Below are 18,834 nucleotides of genomic sequence, written 5' to 3'. Positions count from 1 at the left end.
AAGAAAAAAAGATGAAGACTTGTTTGGTGTGTGTTAATGTTGTTGTTCTATTTTTATACAGGGGTTTATGGGGGTGACCATGACGAGCCCACCGCGGCTTACTGTGCAATAATTTCAGAGTGGAATGCAACCGAGACCTTGATCTTATGTGTATATATCGGTGATGATTACGAAACATTTCCAGCTCTTTGCTGAAATACCATTTTAGATGTTAATGTACTTACTGTCGTTCAGTTCTATATGTTTATGGTGCGTACGGTTATGCTGTAATATTTGGCGCAGACGTGTACAAGAAGAGAAAAAAAAGGGGGGTTTTATTTTTGAGTGTGTTTATGTCAGTCATCAGAACCACAAATTCATATTGTTTTGCTTCTTCGTTTTGCCATTCCTGCATCCACATATGCATATATTTTAGCAATATATATATTACCAGACAGCCATAAGAGCTTTTTTTTAATGCATGGCTGCTGGCAGAGGAAAGAACACTTTGAAAATAATCAGTGAATCTTGTAAAACAGGGCTACTGGTGATGTTTAATGTAACAGAACGGAGGGATTTCACTGCCTGCTACTGTCGTCTCCTCTGTTCTTTTTTGCTCCCATTCATCTATGAGCCAGCTCTGTTGGAACAAACTCCACTGAGTCCCTGTGTAGCTGCATTTGTTTGTGTCGATGCCCGAAATGTCGAGCTGTGATTTTAGTCCGTTGTTAAGGTAGCAGAGTCGAGGTACAGACTTCAAACGGCGTGGTGTGACGGTGGCGGTACAGTAGAGCAGCGTGACCCCTTGTCTAATCTTTTTGCAACTCCCTGTCGCTGACACTAAGCTACAGTTAAGTGAGCTCTCCTGCCTTGCATAGGCGAGCGCTGCTGTCACGTGCTGCTCTAGTGCCTCTATCAATGCCTTAATTCATGTGTCACCACTGGGCCTGCGCATGGTACACCATCACGTGCGGACGGATGCAGAACACAGGTCGAGGTCGTATTTTAACTCCTGGGTAAAAGCACCTCTTGGTCTCTCTCTGTGTGTGTAACGTACAGATTTATTATCTGCTGTTTCCTGATTAATATGCAGAATTGGAGAACATTGAAGCCTTGAGGTAAAACTGCTCATTATGTAACTCTGATCTGGTGGTGGCATTTGAAGGGGAACCTGAATAACAACCAACGTGAATTGTAAATCAACTCCGCACTACATAGTGGTGCGGTAAAGAGTATATGCACGCACACAAAGTTTACCCTCATCCTGTTGCACCTGAATATACTCACCTCTGACTCATACTGCAACATGTAGATAGATATGAAGAGGAAGGCTAAACAAAATACTCAACTTACTAGAGCTACTTTGCCTTCATTCTGATCCAAACTGTAGATTTTTTGCATTGTTGCTGAAAAGAATCTAAATTTTGCATTTCAGCCTCGTCACTTTTTAAGGGAAACTTCTTAAAGTACCCAGGTGGGATGCATGCGGTTTCAACCACCTGTCTAACACTTCAGCACACAGTATAAAGACCTCGTCTTGTTGAGATGACTGTGTGCATGACCGTATAAAAAGTGAGCGTTTAAACGTAGAAAAAACTATTGATCAAACTTTTAAAATTGCCTTGTTTTAACCTGAAAACCACACAACTAATTGGTTTTAATTTAATAAACAAAGTTTCTGACACATAAAAGAGCATGTAGTCCTTCAACTGAAGTTTAAAGGAGTGTGGTTAGGTTTAGGCAACAAACTACTTAGTTTAGGTTTAGGAAAAGATCGCGGTTTGGGTTAAAGTATCTCCAGAAGTGCTGCATCTTAAGTACGGAAGTTACAAATAAATCAACTTCTGGTTTCACACCAGACACGAACAGCGGTGTCCTGAGTGAAAGTCTGGTGTTTTTTGTGTGTAACATCTGGCACCATCTAGCGGTGAGGTTGCAGATTGTAACCAACTTAAACTTTTCCCGTGTTTCAAGCGTGTAGGAGAACTAGGAGGAGGACATGCTCCGTATGTAGATGCAGTATAAACTGTCACACTTCACACAACGATTCTTGCCTTTTGCCATTTCGTCAGGTCCGCAGGTCCTGTTTTTTTCCGAGATTTTGTTCGCAAAACTCGTCTGTTATCAGGTGTTTTTGCCCAAAGTTCACGCATCGACATTACTCCTTCGGTTGTGCTGTTTCGGCGGTTTTAAACCAATGCCGGAAATGTTTGAAAACGTATTTAATCCGACTGATTTTTTCCGAGATTTTGTTCGCAAAACCCGTCTGTTATCAGGTATTTTTGCCCAAAGTTCACGCATTGACATTACTCCTTCTGTCGTGTTGTTTCAGCGGTATTCCCTGAAATGTTCAAAAACGTATTTAGTCCGGGAGCTCGGAACTGGTGCTCCTACTCTCTCCACATTTTACACAAAAGAAAACATATGTCTGCCAATAGATCCCCCCTATATGTTACACACTGTTCCTTTAAATATGAAATTCAGACCAAAAAAAAACAAGCAGTTACAAGCTTTGTTCTGTATTTTACCACGCTGACTTGAAGCAGCTTCCTCACAAATTTCTGTTTATGTCCATGAAGTTTCTTTGCATGAAAACAAAGGTATAAATGAAGCACAGGGCTAACGGTATCACTGTCAAAGCACCAAAAAACACAACATTTATTTTGCAATACACCCTCTGTGAAGCATTTTATCTTCAATATACATCTAAAACCCAAATGTTTGGAGAACGTGCGTCTCTGTCAGCAACACGAAGGAGAATGCGAGTTTTCATAGTGAACACAAACACACACACACAGTGCACTCGGTACGGCTTTACAACACCAACATTCACGACAATAAGCTTCGAAAATCCCTCATGTGAAAAATCCATGCTATGCAAATGAAAATTGTAAACAGGTTGTTTCTTAAACCTGACGATCATGAAGTAGTTTTGCGAGGTCTCTGCGAACATTTTCGAGCATGAATAACAGTTTGCAGCCTCAGATTGAAGTGAGTTTTTTTTAAAAGTGTGACAAAGAAAAAAAAAAAAAAACGTGTGACGACGTGTCCTCACTTTGTATTTTTGTTGCTGTTGTCATTGGTGTCTACTGGTGCTCCACAATATATTTGAATATGATAACAAAAAAGGTATATAATAACCATTTACCACACGTTTGTAGCTTGTGCATTTATATTCAGTGATTTGCAAAAAAAAAAGAAAAGAGAGAGCTTAGCATCTGAGCCAATGTTATATAAGAATAATGAACCTTTTCGTCCCACCTGCTGGTTTCCTACGACCGCAGCGGCACATGGCTTTTTGTATGTACCGATCTATTTGACTGAACAATGTAACCGTCGTACTGTACATTACTCTCTCCGGTTGGACAAACGAAGCATGCTGTGTGCTCCAGGTCTGTAGAGGGACACTCGCAGACGTTATGGTGCTGTCTGTCTTTCCCCACACTGCTCTTTCTGTAGAGGTCACAGCCTGACTGACAGCTCCGAGAGGCATCTGGGTCTGTTCCCTTTTTATTTGGAAACACGGTTCTGTATTAGAACAATACCCAGCTGTCATATTTGATGTGCACTCTTTACGACTAGACTTGTTTAAGAGTCTCTGCTTTGGGCTCAGAGGCTCCGGTGGCTTCGCTCTACAAGTCTCTTTCTTTGTGTCTGTAGTCAAGTATATACAGTATATAAATATATATATATCTATTTTCTTTGTATGCATATATTCATTACTATTTTTGCACTGACCTACGGACAGATGGATTTATTTTTTTCCACAAAGGGTGCTATTATAACGGAGGCCTTCTCCCACACCTTTTTTGCATGACTTGCTCAAGATTCCTCAACTGGTCTGTCATCTTCTCCTACTCTTCTCCTACTACTCCTCGAACTGTTGCAAATTGAAGCACTGTAATTTTGTAATCCCTACTTGTGAGCTTTGAAATAAACAGGGAGGCTTCAAGTTTGGTTTTGGCGTCCCGGAGGGTTTATTTTCTCCTCGTTTTCTTCCTACGTGGAGGAATCTCATTTCTCTGGCCACTGAGAGAAAAAAAGTAGAAATATGTTTCTGAAGATGTTTTATTTGGTAAAAACATAAAATGTGCCAGATGTCTCATGTTGTGTTTTAATGTTTAAAGCTGCAATAATCAATATTTTTTACATTAGCAATGGATCAAATGACTGTGATAATGTGAAAGTGGTCACTTGTAGTGACTTTGCATTTCCTCTCAGCATCTTTCAGTTCATTGTTTTGGTTTTATGGTCCTCAACATCGACTTGTTTCCAGCTGTTTTCAACAAAAAAAAGACCTGATGAACCCACTGCACACTACCTGTCCAGCACCAAACAGCTGGCGGACAAAGTTAGCGACTAGCTGGTGAACATAGCGGAACATTTAGCAGCTAAAGAGTTGGTGGAGACCAAAGAAGAGCTAAAAGTTAAGTGCAATATTGGACTTATATTCATCCGGTGCACAGAAACACGACTACAGAAGAATGACAATGTTGCTCCATGAGTTAAGCTCCATAAAGCTCACCATATCAATTTAAAAGGTGATGATGTGTCAGTGTTGTGTTCACAACCTGTTTCAGCTGCCCCTAAAAAATTAAAAAGATAGGTTTAAATTCTAAGGCTACATCCTTACTAATATGTTTTCGTCTTTGTCCAGACGAGCGTTTTAGGGCCACTTCAGAATACTACCACGCCTGAAAACACATTTCACAAAACCATTCACGTACACTGGGCATGTGCGTAAACAGGAAGAGCCGCTGGACATGAGAAATTATGTAAAGTGATAAAATAATAGCTTGCCTCCTGCGCATGTAGGCAGTAGTAACATTACAAAATGCAGAATTTAACTGCACAACAGCTGCAAACATTGACAACAGGTTCAGCAATGCTTGTAACTCCTAATCCATGTTGAAATTAACCACTGTTGGTCGAGGCTGATGTCGTTTGTTTTCGTGACGAACCAGGGAAGGACACGTCATGACTGATAAGACACAATCAAGAAACAAACGTGGGTGTCTGCGTCATCGCTTTCAAAGGTCTCCGTTTCTATCCGTCCAGACTAAAACGCAAAGTTTTAAAACTAAAACGGGGTCAGAAGCGTTTTCAAACGTCTCCGTTTTAGGGGCTCCAATACGCCGGAGTAGTGTGGACTCTAGGTATAAACGTAGAAACGTGTGTGTTTTTAAAAGGAAAACATATGTGTGGATGTAGCCTAAGCAAGAGACAAAGGCTACAACTAACGAATACTGTCATTGTAGAGTAATGTTATTTTCTTTTCAATTAATCAATAATTTAGTTTTAAAAAGGTCAGAAAATAGTGAAAAGTTTTCATCACAGTTTCCCAGAGCTAAAGGTGACATTGAACAACAGTCCAAAACCAAAAGAGACTCATCTCATAATGACATAAAACCAAGAAAAGGCAGAAAAACGGCACATTTGAGAGGCTGGGATTAGCAAATGTTTGCCTGAAAAATGACAACAATCAATCAATCAGACGACTGACTGTCAACTGATCAAGTAACTGCTTCAGCTATACAAGAGGAAACTGAAAACATTTGTGTGAAAACACGCTGATTTTAAAGAGAAACAACAGATTGAGGGATAAAGATTTCAAGGCCTCACTCCAACCGGAGCCAGGAAACAACAGAAGCTCAGAGACTCGCTGATTATTGGGATCAATAACAACAAACAAGCCTCACGGTGTGTATTTTAAGAGACAGCCTCTATCAGCCTCTTGACATTTGAGCATCCAGTGGAGTACACAGCCAGAGTTGTGAATTATCTGCGCTCCCCTCCATTGAACCATGTGTCACATAGCTGCAGGAGTTATGGTCCTATATTTACTCCAACTTCGCAGGCGTCTACCGCCTCACGGCCAGCGGCGAAGGGGTGCGGGGGGCGCCGGCCCGAGGGTCAAGATCTCTCCATAGGAACAGGCACAAAAATAGTTTTTAGCGTTGTTTCTAATTACAAGTGATGAGTGCCCCGCCTCATTAATCCTTTCCTATCAGCACTGGGCAGGCTGGCAGCACCAGAATAGCCCTGATCTTTGTGCTGCTGCACGCCGCTCTCCGGCGAGCCCTGCATGGACGTATTAGGCAAAGCGGGACCGAGAGGAGGACCTACCTTTTCCACACACACACAAACAGGTGCACACGCACACACACATACACATGATCAAGTGTGTGCATACTTCCCAGTCAGAGGAGGCGGTGAAATAAAGCAGAGAGGATCTCTGAGCCCGAGGACTGCTGCACTGGTTACCATCAAAGCTGCTCCCGTTGTCACAGGAAGACGCGCTCGCACGTCATCCCACCAGGGCTTCACTAAACCAAACTACTGCAGCACTTTGCACTTACAGCTCATGCATAAAATAATGCTTCTCATGTTTACTTTACAACTAAATATGCCAAAGGACGACACGGATTTAGGTTAATGAGGGGAAAATGGAAACAGATAAAAGTATGAAAGAACGCAGAGGACAAATGCTCAGTCACTACCGACAGATATACTAAATCAGACAAGCTTTTTCCAGTATGTTAATGTTTTGATATCAATGTGACGGCATGTTTTCTTTGTATCTGTTGATCATTTAATTATCTGATAGATCAACGTTTACTTCCCATGTCCAACCTTTTCAACCTTTGGGTTGGGACCACCAAAAGAGACCCATGAAAAATGATTAAAGGGATAAGAAAGGAACAAACTATTTCTGTTACACAAAATTATAACTATATATATTTAGTTTTCCTCATTTTTCTTCTGGCTCCAGTGTTCACATGTTCATAACTTCATGTTCATGTCTTTCTGGTGGATGTAGTCACTGTGATGTCACCCATTGGTTTGTGGACTGCCGTTTTGAAGCCTGGAGTTCAACATTTTGGCCGTCTTAGTTTTTTGGAACCAGAAGTGACACAAGAGGGTGGAGCTAAGTACAACTGAACACTGTATAAGACATTTTTTTTTCTATACAATCAGACTTCTTTTTGCAACCAGAGGAGTCGCCCCCTTCTGGCTGTTATAAAGAATGCAAGTTTAAGGCACTTCCTCATTGGCTTCACTTTTCAGGACTGGAAGATGCCCTCTTAAGGAAATCTTAATACTACAGGCAGCACACAATCATAGACCGTATATAATAAGTGGACGTAGTCACCGTGACGTCACCCATTGGTTTGTGGACTAAGGTTTTGAAGCCTGGAGTTCAGTATTTTGGCCGTCCCCATCTTGGTTTTTTGCAACCAGAAGTGACACGAGAGGGTGGAGCTTAGTACAACTGAACGCTGAACAAGACATTTTTAGGCGACCAAAATGTTATAATTAACTTTCGTGAACTGAAAACACACTGTGAAAGAGTTAAAGTTGTAAAATGAAAACACCGACAACTCCCAGAACAGATAACGGCGTGGTAACAACCAGTTAATAATAAGGTAGCCACGCCCTGAAGCATCCCCTGCTTTATGGTCTATTTGACTCTAAATGGGACCATAATTTACTAAATGAACATCATGCTGTATTGAAGAAGACTTGAAACTAGTGATTGAGACCATAAACTCATGTTTACAATGTTTACTGAGGTAATAAATCAAGAGAGAAGTAGGCTCATTTTCTCATAGACTTCTATACAATCAGACTTCTTTTTGCAACCAGAGGAGTCGCCCCCTGCTGGCTGTTAGAGAGAATGCAAGTTTAAGGCACTTCAGCATTGGCTTCACTTCTCAGACCACGGAGGTTGCTGCCTGCATACACTTTAATTTGAGAAAATAGTGTGCTTCGAACCTAGTGGCAACAGGTTTTCTTCTTCAACATGACCAATGTCCCTGTGCATAAAGCCAGGTTTAGGGTTAGGAACTTGGACTGACCTGCTCAACTCCATCCAGCACCTTTGGGTCAAACTGGAGCGCTGACTGTGAGGCCTCGTCTCCCAACATCAGGGCCCGACCTCACTGATGCTCTTGTGTCTGACTGAGAGCAAATCCCTGCAGCCTGGTTCTCTTCAAAAGCCTTTAAAGAAGAGCAGAGGCTGTTATAGCTGTGTAGTTATTCATGTAGTTTAGGAACAAGATGTTCAACGATCACATCTGGGTGTTATGTTTGGGTGTCCAACATACATTTGGCCTTATATCCCTGTGATGAGCTGCATCCACTGTCCCACTCGCTGTGATGCATTCTCGCTGTAAATGAGTTCTGGCCTGTGATTCTCTGCAGTCAGCTCTTAGTTGGTGAGTATGAATTATCCTCCTGCATCACAGAGAGAGAGAGAGAGAGACAAGCAGAGCAGTGAGGGATGGACAGAGACGAATAGAAAGAGAGAGCAGAAGAGGTCATGGCCCATTTCACACAGCACACCAAAGAGATTACAGGAGGTCTCCAGGCATGACACGGGCGCCATGGTGATGTCTCTGCAAATAAGCAGATGCAAACATGCCACCTACAGAGCAGCTGAGGACGGTGGAAGGACAAGGAGAGCGAGGACACACAAACGAAGAAAAAACATTTTTATTCTGCAAGATCAAAATGATATCAAACGCCGGCGCTGCACAGAGACGAGATCAAAAAAACAAAAAAAAACATCCGCAGAGCTGCTGAGTCCACAAGCTCGCAGAGGGGAAGCGCAGCGTGCGGTTTGTTATCGCTTGTGGCACATGTTGGACTTTTGAAGTGTCATGTCTCGTTACATATTAGCCACACACTGACCGCGGCGCAACAGACAGGCCGGGGCTCAGTGTGGTGACGCCACGCCATATGTCATATATCTGCGTGGAGCTGCAGAGGCGACGCTCCTCCTTCCGCCAGAGACTCTATTGTCAGAACATTACATGTCGTTTTCATTTATGTATTCTCTAATACTGTAATGTAATAGCTCTAATTGGCCTCATGATTCATATAGAGGGATGTATTCATGGACCTAAATGGGAAACACACAGTAAGCTTTGATTTAAATAGCAGCTTACCCATAATGCATAGCTGTATCATACAGTAAGACACACTAATCCAATTACACCCCAAATACATTCAGACATGACTCAGAAATGTGAGCGTCATGTGAACTGTGAGTTCATGATGAGGGTATTTATGTCTTAGTCTAATGACCTAATGGGCTTCTGTCATGCTTTTCTTTTTCTGTCTTGTTCATGTATAGAGAAGCACAGGTGGAATTAATCACATTAACGATGACTCAGCTCCCCTAATGCAGCCGTCATTAAAGGTGCTCTATATATCCAGATATCCAGAGCATTAACCCTTTAAATACGGACCGCAGGAGATCATTGTTTGCATGATCCTGTTTAAATCCATCTAAAATAAAAACCATAATAGCGAGAGCATTCATTCTTTTGCAGCTGACTTCTGTCTTTCGCGTCATCACGTTGTGCGCTCACGATGACGTCATTATGGTTAGTTACGTGCGGTACAAAACCTGATGACAATGGCTGCGGGAGATCCATGTTAGCTGTTTAAATAGATCTAAAATAAAAACCATAATAGCTAGAGCATTAATTCCTTTTTGCAGCGGAAAGCTAAGATTTCTGTCTTTAACATCGTCATGCTGTACGCTTGTGATGACATCATTACGTTACCTTACATGCGGTACAAAACATGGTGACAACATGCGTTGGCTCCAGAGTATTCCCTCGTAATGGCCGCGGAAGATTGTTGTTAGCATGATCCTGTTTAAATAGATCTAAAATAAAAAACATAATAGCGAGAGCATTCATTCTTTTTGCAGCGGAAAGTCTTTTGCGTTATCACGTTGAACGCTCGTGATGACGTCATTACGTTACGTGCGGAACGTAACGAAACTATCAAAACGCCTTGCAGTGTATGTTAGTGCATGTGAGCGTGTCCCACTGACTAAGTTCCTGCTATGACACGTCAAAATGTCTGCTGTGGTTTAAAGAAACAATCCCGTCTCACGGTTTCAGTCGTATCACATGGAGTTGGCGTATTTGACTTGACTTGTTAACTCTATCGGCTGATTAAAACCATGTAATACAGGAGAAAGCTCTGCAAAAAGCACATAAGTGAACCTTGAGTTGGGATCGTTTTGGCAAAATTCAAGAATCATGAATGAACATTCATGTGTCACTTTTAAGCTGACAAGTCCTAAAAGTTTCACGGATGAAATTCGCTGAATGAAGACCATGTGATACAGTTGAAAGCTCTGGGGAAATAAAACTAGTAAATGGATCTTGAGTTGGGGTTGTTTTGTCAGTGTTATATAGATAGGTCTAACTGTCAGGAGTTACATTAAAAGCCGTCAAATATAAATAAATTAAGTGTAAATCAACAAGCATATGAGATATCCACTGTTGGTTTTTAGTTGTACGGAGAACACAACTTTAGTGTCTTCAATGGTACCTTCAGACCTGTTTTCTTGAGTGAAAGTTTTGTTGGTTTTTTAAATATTGATACTGCACGTCAAGCATTGACAATATCACGGTCAGTCGCTGCTGCACAAAGAAGAGCGTGTCCCTAAATGTGAAGACACACCAGTGAATCTGGGTGATGTGTGCAGCTGAGCTGTCTCTTATTTCCACGCTGCTACTCTTCTCTTTCTTCTGCTCCAGATAAGTTCTTCTAATTGCCGGCCTTTTGCTTTATCCCCACAAATCACACACACACACACACACACACGTGGAGAACGGCGGCTCAGACTGGTCACGCCACCAGCCCGAGGGGGATTCGTTGAAAGTTTGTGAGTTGCGTCATTTCACCAGATTACAAAATAGGACATGAACATTACTAAAAACCAGACTATATTTCAAGAAAATTATCATCTGTATTATCCAACCGTGGACTTCTTGGTCTATATTTATGCCTCGGGGGGAAAAACAATGAAGCAACTTCCTTCATTACAATTTCAATATTTCAAAATACCTATTTTCACTGTATAGTAAAAATAAGAAGTGGATGTAATCACTTTGACGTCACCCGTTGGTTTGTGGACTGATGTTTTGAAGCCTCGAATTCAGCACTTTGGCTGTCGCCTTCTTGGTTTTTGGCCGTCACCATGTTGGTCTTTTGTAACCAGAAGTGACCCAGAGGATGGAGCTAAGTTCAACCGGATAAGACATTTTTTAGGCGACCAAAAATGTTATAATTAACTTTCATGAACTGAAAACACACTGTGAAAGGGTTAAAGTTGTAAGACAAAAACACGGACAACTTCCAAGACCGGACAACACTGTGGTAGCGACCTGTCAATCACAAGGTAGCCACGCCCTAAAGCATCCCCTGCTTTATGGTCTATTTGACTCTAAATGGGACCATAATTTACTAAATGAACATCATGCTGTATTGAAGAAGACTTGAAACTAGTGATTGAGACCATAAACCCATGTTTACAATGTTTACTGAGGTAATAAATCAAGTGAGAAGTAGGCTCATTTTCTCATAGACTTCTATACAATCAGACTTCTTTTTGCAACCAGAGGAGTCGCCCCCTGCTGGCTTATAGAGAGAATGCAGGTTTAAGACACTTCAGCATTGGCTTCACTTCTCAGACCCGGAGCTGCTCACTGATTTTCACTTATTTAAAAAAGTATTTTAAGGTATTTCTGAAGATTATGTCACAATTTTATGGATTTTTTTTTACAACAAAATCAACAACTAACACCCAGAAAGGCAAGTTCCGTTTATAGTCAATCCACAATTTAAATTTCACTATACTGGAGTTTTTCTTTCCTTTAGATGCCCCCCAGGCAACTTCCTGTTTTGTCACTGCTCATCTAAACTGATCCAGTGGAAGTTAGATATCATGAACGCTGTCTGGTCCTCCTCTCTCTTTACCACCAGAGAGAAAGCAGCCCCCCCGTCTTCCTCCTCATCTTTCCATCTACCCTGGGAAACCCCCTCACCACAGTCGCCATGACACATTCAACCCACCTATTATATTGCACTGTGGGGGGCACGGGAAAACCAAAACAATCATTTAGACCCCATTTCACTGGAGCACTTATCTGCTAAGTGCTCACACAAATAGTCAAAGCCACACACTGAATGCGAGACGGGATCATCATCAACATTCAGGAAAATTAAGAAGTTGAGAGTTTGAAGTGTAACTGGCTTACTTGTATGTGTGTGAACTTTGAATGTTCATTTTCAACACAGTCTTTCAGTGTTAAAATATACATAGCAGTACATCACATTTTCCAAAGGCAGAGTGAAATCCTTTATGCTCTTTTATGCTCATCAGTGCATGGTGCACTGTTCAGGCCTTAGACTGTATATATAGAAGGTGACTGTACAAAAGTGAAGCCAAAATATGACATCATTTGGAGCCAGAGTCTGCGCAGTAGTGATTGGTTGGTGGCGAAGTCCCGCCCACACAGCCGCCCGAGCCAATCACAAGCTTGTTAGCGCAAGCCACCTGTCTGCTACGTTAGCACCACAGCAGCTGTTTATCCGAAAAATGAACACTTGAACATGACAACATGAACAACACATTAAAATGACAGAACCCAACTTTGGGAAAAATATATTTGACTTTTTAGTTTGGCCCATGTTATATCCTTTATGAGCTATACTGCAGCCAGCCACCAGGGGGCTATCAAGACATTTGGCTTCACTTTTGGGGAGCTGCCATGTCGTCCATCGTTATATACAGTCTATGGTTCAGGCTGATGGAGACGCTGATCATCAAGAAACTGTTAGACCAATGTCATTTTTATATATCTGCTTGTGTACCAATTAGGCCTGTTAAAGTTAACCATTAATGATGCGTTAACGGAAAATCGTTTTAACGCTACTAATTTCTTTAACGCATTAATGCAATCGACCTTTCGGAGGTTGTAGCTGGCTCAGTTTTAAAGCTAGAGTACCTGTGAGGGTTTCTGGACAATATCTGTCATTGTTCTGTGTTGTTAATTGATTTCCAATAATAAATATATACATACATTTGCATAAAGCAGCGTATTTGTCCACTCCCATGTTGATAAGAGGATTAAATACTTGATGAATCTCCCTTTAAGGTACATTTGGAACAGATAATGATCGATGATTAACTATATTAATCGATCGAAAGCCCTAGTTTCAATTAGACAAAGAAGATATACTATACTATATGAGTAAATGGGCCCTTTACATCACTTCAGATATCCCTCTCATTAACAAACAAGGGCAAAATCCTAATAAAAGAGCTTTGAATCAGTTACATGAACTTCCCTTACTCCTGTGTGGTGTTATTTTTAACACAGCCTTCTGCTGTTGAAAGATACGTTAACAGTACATCATCATTTTCCCAGGTGGGAGTCAAATCTTTTATGCTCTTTTATGCTCACTGCAGTGAGAAAAATTTCAATTTGTGAATGGTGCACTGTTCAGAGACAGTTCAGTTGAACAATCTGAGTATTAATAGAGTCTGACCTTTCAGTCAGGCAGTGTACATCAGTATGTACGGTGCATGCACAGGAGCGCATACACAGACGCAATAACTCATAGCAACTCGTAGTAACTCAGCTTGTCACTAACTGTTCGGTGTGCAGACAGTGAGCTAAGGTTGAGCTCGTATTAGTATCCTTGACTTTCTCGGCGGCGGTGGTTTCATATGCAGCGAGTGTAACTCAATAGGTCCATCAATTACCTCTGTTTCCTAGGTGCCTCCACAAACAACAGCTGCAGAGTTTAATAAACTAGCCGTGCAACTCAATCACAGGGGCTAAAATATCACGGAGCCTGAAAAGCAGCGGGGATCCTCCTGTTGTCATGGCTTCATCTATGTGACACAGAGACCCTTTAAAAACACCTATACACAGACGGTTATTCTCACACGTTTTGTCATTTCATCAGAGACTTCCTGTTTACGAAACGGCACGCTGGAACACGGCGTGTTGCCTGGCGTCGAGGCATGCTGTCGCTGTATTAAGTTGCCGCTGCAGGCTTCACTTTGGGTTGTAGGACAGAGGTACATTTTTTCCATGGTAACTGGAACCTCATTCAAAACTCTGTCCTTGAATAGACGTGAGAGCGACGCTCTCTTCTTTTAGATTGAATCGGAGTCACTGGTTCAAGACATGTGTGCCTGCTCAGGTCTTTATTTACTTTATTCATCTGTGCGGGAAACGAGTGTAAAAATAAAGATAAAAAAAAAAAAACAGCTGCGTAGGAGAGGACGGAAACTCAGGTGGGATTACAAGAGGCTTCCCTAAAGAGCACCAACTGTGGAATCACAAACAGAAAAAACAATAATGCAAAACAGATAACAAAAATGGAAAATCACTGTGAGTGAAAGTATGACTGTATATGTTCCAGTGTGTGGTGAGGGCGGTGAGGACTGTACATGATGAAGAGGACAGGAAACAGAGGGTGTTTCCAAAGCTAAACTAAGACAGCGATGATGTAAAGATCAGATACATACTGATTCCACCACTGAACTCATTTCTGCGAGACTGAACTGAGCTGATCAGTGAGATGAGAAAAGTGGAAAATTCAGATTTGGTGCAACCCTGTTTGAGTTTATCTGAGAACTGAAACAGATTTAAAAGGACTTCAGACTTCAGAGGGCTTGTTTCATCTTACAGTTAAGGAAAAAGAGATGTTGGTGTGTAGAGGCGTCAGTATGCTCAAAACTACATTTACACTAAAGGCAGCTGGAGAGAGAAGTTTAAACCTTTCTCATGTAAACCAGTTGCTGTGTAAAATGGGGGCGTGAATGTCAGTTTGTCGGTTTCAGAGTGACAAAAATCGTCAGGCGTAGCCCCCCACCAATTCTGCCGTTGGAAAATTGTGGTAGGAAGAGGGGTTTCAGGGGGTTTTGTCTTTGGTTGAATCATATTGACATCTTAAAGGAGCAGTGTGTAACATTTCGGGGGATCTATTAGCAGAAATGGAATCTGAGGGTGTTTTCACATTCGGTACGATTGCCCCCCCCTCTCCGCTCAGCTTTCACATCAGTAAAGTTGTTCCGTACCCGAGTACACTTGCGTCATCATCCACGTGTATTTGTTTATGTTGAGATCAGCTGTTCTAGCGGCAATGCATCATAAAACACTTCATTCAAACTTGACAGAAACAAAATAAAACTCGTCGTCGTTAGTCTTTCCAACAATCACCAACTCTGGTTTGGCCGAAATAAACTCTTATTTCACCGAGTTTGATGTAAAAAAAATGCTGACTCTACATGTAGATACAGACACAGATATGAAACAGTTTTATGTATACAGATTTCGGAGGAGACCGGCGGCGTTGAAAAAAGCCTGACTTTTCAAAACTACTCGCTGACTGCTAACGTTACTCGCGTTAAATAGCGGTCCACTTCCGTGTTTCGGTACGGTTGGCTTTCACACCTGATGCGAACCGTACCCGAGTCCACATGATCCGTACTCCAGACCACCTTTTCAAGTGGACTTGGGCACAGATCAACGAACCGTGCCCGAGTACGGTTTCGGAGCGTTCACACTAATCAAACAAACTGGACTTTGGGGACAAAGTGTACTCGGATCCGGGCCCGGGTCCCTGATGTGAAAGCACCTTTATATTCATAGCTATGTTTTCATTAGTGTATAATCACCTGAAACTAAGAATCTTTGTGTTTCTGCTGACTTAGAATGAGCCCTTCATATCTACATACGGAGTGCGCCATGTTGCTCCGCCATGTTTATACGGTAGTCCAGAACAGACAAACCAAACACTGGCTCTAGAGAGAGTCTTCCACCTTTTTATGCTACCTGAAGGCCACCGTAGTTCTCCGACACGCTTGTGAAGCTGCAGTAACGTGAGACACAGAGTGCAAAACCGTGGTACCGCCGTCTGACTTCCGTTGCTCCTCAAGTAGTGTTATTATGGTATGGACGGCCTCTGAGCGAGGAGAACGGCGCTACCAAAGCTTTGTACTCAGATGCTCACGTTACCTCAGTCTTGGAAAGGTAGGAGTGAGCGGAGGGGGACTCAGGTGGTTGCTCCACAACCACACCACTAGATGCCGCCAAATCCTACATACTGTACCTTTAAAGATTAAAATGAGGGATGAAAAATACAGTTCTCTGATGCTAGCAGGGTTATCAGTATTCAGCTAACGTGAAATTTATTCAGACAGAAAAATGAAATGCAAAGCACAAGACGGACAGAAGAAAGAAGAAAACACTCATCAATCAAATATTAATAAAATCCCAAAATATTACAACTCGGGTGTTTTTCATCTGTTGGGGCAGACAGTATGCAGCATTTTACTTTTGCACATCAGTTACTCATGAGAAACAGGCGTTAAAAGAAACATGGATTTTACTTAAACAAACTTATTTTGGTTTGTTTTGTAATATTTTAACCGTTCAATAAAAATGAAAAAGGTTTACGCAGGGCGAGGCGGAGGCATCATAACAACATGAACAACAGAAGGTGCTCCAGACTATCATGACCCCGCCTGGTCAGAGGCCTTTTCACCTCCCAGCAGGAGCAAAGCAAAGACTGGAGCGGTGCAAAGAGAGAGTGCATGCCGGGTGACACCCAAACCGCACAATGCACTCTACATGAAAGCATTTAATAAAACGTAATTTGTGTTTTGATGCTGCTCATGATGACCAATCCAAGTATGTAGCTGAAACTTATCTAATCTGGTATCTACTCCGAGAGCGACTTTGTGCGTGCTTTGTTCTCATTTTTTAATCTTTTTTTTTTTTTTCAGAATGGAAACATCAGTGGAGCTGAATCAGGACTTTTATAAATAGCACAGACTGTGATAACATAACAGAGCTTCTCAGTGGGGCTGCTGAAGCTCCCTGCAGCCACTCGTACTGGAGAGAAAGCTGAATGCTGCACTCTGCTGGACACAAACACAATCTATTACTGTGGGTAGATATTTGAGTTAAAGGGAATTCCACCTAATCTTAATCTCATACTGTAGCTATTGCATAATCATAATTCTCTGTATGTTCTTCCATTAACACTCATCAATGTCCCTCCACATGATCGCCCTCAGCCTCTCAGCTCTGTCATTACTAATGTAATAACATGGAAACACCCAGCAGGGCTCAGATGACTGATTCGTTTAAAGATTGTATAATTAGTTAGTTTGATAGTCTGACAGCTGCTGTTTGAAACACTCACACTTTCATCTGGTGTCTGACAATCTCACGGCTCCAGTTCTGCTTATTTTCTTGTGTTTTATGTGGTTCTTGTGTTTCCTTTATGTAATGAGTAATTCTCTTTACTGTAAGAGGCTTCACAGTGGTGTTCCTCATGTATTCAAATCACAACATTCACATTTTGGTCAAAGTATGTATGCTTTCGCGAGAAAATGCTATTTTATATATGCAGGAGTCTTTGAACCGTACAGGTGTTTTGGGTAGTAATGTTTCCATTAACATTTAAGTTAACATTAACACTTACATTTCCTCCTTTCGTTGCAACATTTTATTTGATAGCGTGGCAATAAGAAAAAGGAAATGCAGCGAGAGAGGGATTGACGACACGTGGCAAACGTTCTTGGCCAGAATCGAAAAGGGGAATATCGCAGTTTTTTTCAAACCACGGCAACACAGGAACGCCGCAGAATTCATCTGACAGTTATCACATAATTGCATTATTGTATATCGTACATATTGGGGCCGTCCTCGACCAAAGAAATTTTTAGTCGACTAACACTCGTACGATTTTGTCGACTAATCGATTAGTTGATTTAATCGACAGATCTGTAGTTTCTCTACCAAGAGCACCACTTTAAATCTTGTGTTTACCAGAGATGTGCTCAGAAGTTTCTTAGAAATAAGTCATTCAGCATGAAAAAAGCATAAAAGACGACTAATCGACTAAAGAAATCTTAGTCGACTGAGACCAAAACGACTGATCAGTTGACTAAGAGGGGGCAGCTCTAACACACATTTCTGAATTTGAGATATAATATTGCAGTGTTGACTTTAAAGATACTGTTTGTAACTTCTTACACGTATAAATCATTGCGGATCGGTGTCCCATGCGCGCTCGCGTGTGGCTACGCTGTTCAGACTCCAACACAAACTACACAGAAGCACCAAAACCACAAAGTTCTATCTAGTGAAGCCCGTCTGTTAAACAGTGTTAACTCTTCCTGCTTCAGCCTCCTGACCGCGTCCAGAAGACACAGTGGAGACCTTAGCTTTGGTCTCCAGGACCGGAGTCTCTGCTGTACTCTGCTCCTCTGCTTGTCTTCACTCACACACCGCGCTCGTTCTCACTCACTATCTCGCTCCACTCTCACGTGCATGCACGCACACTCCACACTGCAGAAGAGTTAGTTTAGCTCTGAGAATATCTAGTGAATGTACAGTGGACGTTTGTGCAGAAATAACTGCTGCAGCTCCTCCAGACCAACAGAGGTTTCCCGTGTCTTGTGAAGTGACGGGGCTCTGCAGCGAGAAACGTTATCGTCTCCGACAAAAACTCCGGTGTCTCCCCTGTTCCCTCCGACCGCAGTCGGGAGGCTGAAGCAGGAAAACACAGTATCAGCAGTGATTCATGGAGAGACCTTCGTCTGGTCAGCTAACATTACTACCAAGCAGCTGAAATATAGAGTGATATTGTGGTTTTATCTGACGTGTGTCGCCTCACTGTTTTGAGCGATGCTCGTTCATGTCTATGTAGAGCGAGCACAAGCGCGAGCAACAGGACGCTGACTTTCATTGACTAAATGGCCACAGGTGTCGCTGTTAACAAGCATTTCTGATTCTTACATAGAGTCCCTTCAAATAGAGTTGTTTATACAGGAAGTTGTACAAAAAATGTGTAATTTTCCTCAAGAATTGATTGATCGATGCTGATGGCGAGGCCGCTGATGATGCGTGTTGTTGTGTTTGTGGTTGTCAGAACCACGCTGGATGACTTTGGAGAAGACACAACTTGACCAGAGCACAAATAAAAGTGTGACTCATCAGTCCACCAGTGTCTCTC

At 42.0% G+C, this 18,834-nt stretch overlaps 1 long non-coding RNA gene across 8 annotated transcripts in view; it reads right to left on the bottom strand.

The window, feature by feature from the left end:
• Positions 1–18,834, bottom strand: part of LOC119477005 — a 103,101-nt gene that overhangs the window by 29,860 nt on the left and 54,407 nt on the right. For 5 of the 8 annotated variants that reach the window (XR_005204150.1, XR_005204151.1, XR_005204152.1 and 2 more), the window contains 2 exons: positions 8,088–8,217; positions 7,839–7,980 (listed from right to left, as the gene is read on the bottom strand). This is a non-coding gene — a long non-coding RNA (uncharacterized LOC119477005). Of the gene's footprint in view, positions 1–3,936; positions 4,009–6,723; positions 6,868–7,838; positions 7,981–8,087; positions 8,218–18,834 lie in introns of those variants that run through there. The other 3 variants (XR_005204154.1, XR_005204155.1, XR_005204156.1) reach the window with 3 other exon arrangements.

Source organism: Sebastes umbrosus, chromosome 18 (genome assembly GCF_015220745.1).
Source record: "Sebastes umbrosus isolate fSebUmb1 chromosome 18, fSebUmb1.pri, whole genome shotgun sequence".
Lineage (NCBI taxonomy): Eukaryota > Metazoa > Chordata > Actinopteri > Perciformes > Sebastidae > Sebastes > Sebastes umbrosus.
Note: the sequence above shows the minus strand (reverse complement) of the source record. Positions and strands in the feature narration are given on the sequence as shown.